The following is a 1,348-nucleotide window of genomic DNA, read 5'->3' as shown; positions in this document are numbered from 1 at the left end:
CTTTTGCTGGACTCTATTTAGTGTTTCATTAAAAAGTAAACAAATGTTTGTTGTATTTGGGCATGTAAGTGAGCTATGGCCAAACCTTGTCTTGTTCTGAGAAGAGACATACTCAGTAGTAAGCAGCAATATTAAAATGCCTTTAACTTCATTCTGTTGTCATAATAAATAAATACTTTTATTTTAGTACATTACATGGTATGGTATTCTAAGCTTATCTGTTTATTTTAGCTGCATGGATCTGATGAAATCTACCACCCCTGTTGGCAGAAAAGTGATCGATTGAGAGCACATGCTCTTGAACCACCTCAACAAGGATTACCAATTATTGTTTTACCGAACTGGAAAAGAAGACCAGATACCTAAGGCCATTATTTTTTTTTAGACTAACTCACTGGAAAGATTATTATTAGATAAGATAAGCCTTTATTAACTGAATTAAATTACATTAATGCTATGTACATATAGTATTATATTTCAAACAAATAAATAATATTTTAGTTTTTGACACTGGTGTTTTATTTGTTTTTCTTTTTCTCTTTATTTAGTGTGCCCATGGGATAGGCCTCTTCCAGGGTTCTCCATATGTCTTTCGTTGGTTTTTCTTCGCCATGTATTTCCTTATGTTCCGTATGTCAACCTCCCATCTCGTGACAAGGGTGACTTCTTTTTCTCGTTCTTGGGTATCATTCTGTAACTGCTTTTGTCCACTTATTTCTCTTGTCTCATAAAGTGCTCTGTCCATTTTCATTTCAGTTTTTAAATGATGACTGACAAATCTCACTTTTGTTCTGTTTCTAATAGTAGAGAGCCTGTTTTTTTTTTTAATTTGAAGAATTTCTCTATACTATTTTGACAAATCCTAAGCTTCTTAAGGTTTTTATCAGTTAGACTCTGTCTGGCAACCATAAGTCAGTCATGCCCGGTTTCCAGTCATGGAAGAATGCATATGTTACGGGCAATTTGATAAGTCCGGGCACTATTAATAATGGCCGGTCTGTATTAATAATGCCCGACTCAATTGGGCAATGTGATTAAAACAGCATAATTAATCACTTTTCCCGGCCCTTATGAATAATGCCCACCCTATCTTGGGCAAAGTAATAAAATAGGTGAACTGTAGTGTTTTTGTTTATTAAATGAAAGAACCTAAGCTAATCTAAGCTTTTTTTTTATACCGACCTTTTTTCTTACCGACTAAAACCCCACGGCTTACTGTGTCAATCGTTGTTGCTGGGCACAGGGCCACGAACGTATTGAACTGCGACCCGGCTAACGGCGCCCGCCAAGGCAGGCCCAGCTGTGGGACTAAAAGGGGTCCCAATACCGTTTAAGGCTCGCCGGAAAC

At 36.9% G+C, this 1,348-nt stretch overlaps 1 long non-coding RNA gene across 1 annotated transcript; it reads left to right on the top strand.

The window, feature by feature from the left end:
* LOC123879944 lies at positions 1–508 on the top strand. The gene is made up of 2 exons (XR_006799114.1): positions 1–118; positions 232–508. It is a non-coding gene; the product is annotated as an uncharacterized LOC123879944 (long non-coding RNA).
* The last annotated feature ends 840 nt before the right edge of the window (positions 509–1,348 follow it).

The sequence above is a fragment of the Maniola jurtina genome, chromosome W, assembly GCF_905333055.1.
Source record: "Maniola jurtina chromosome W, ilManJurt1.1, whole genome shotgun sequence".
NCBI lineage: Eukaryota > Metazoa > Arthropoda > Insecta > Lepidoptera > Nymphalidae > Maniola > Maniola jurtina.
Note: the sequence above shows the minus strand (reverse complement) of the source record. Positions and strands in the feature narration are given on the sequence as shown.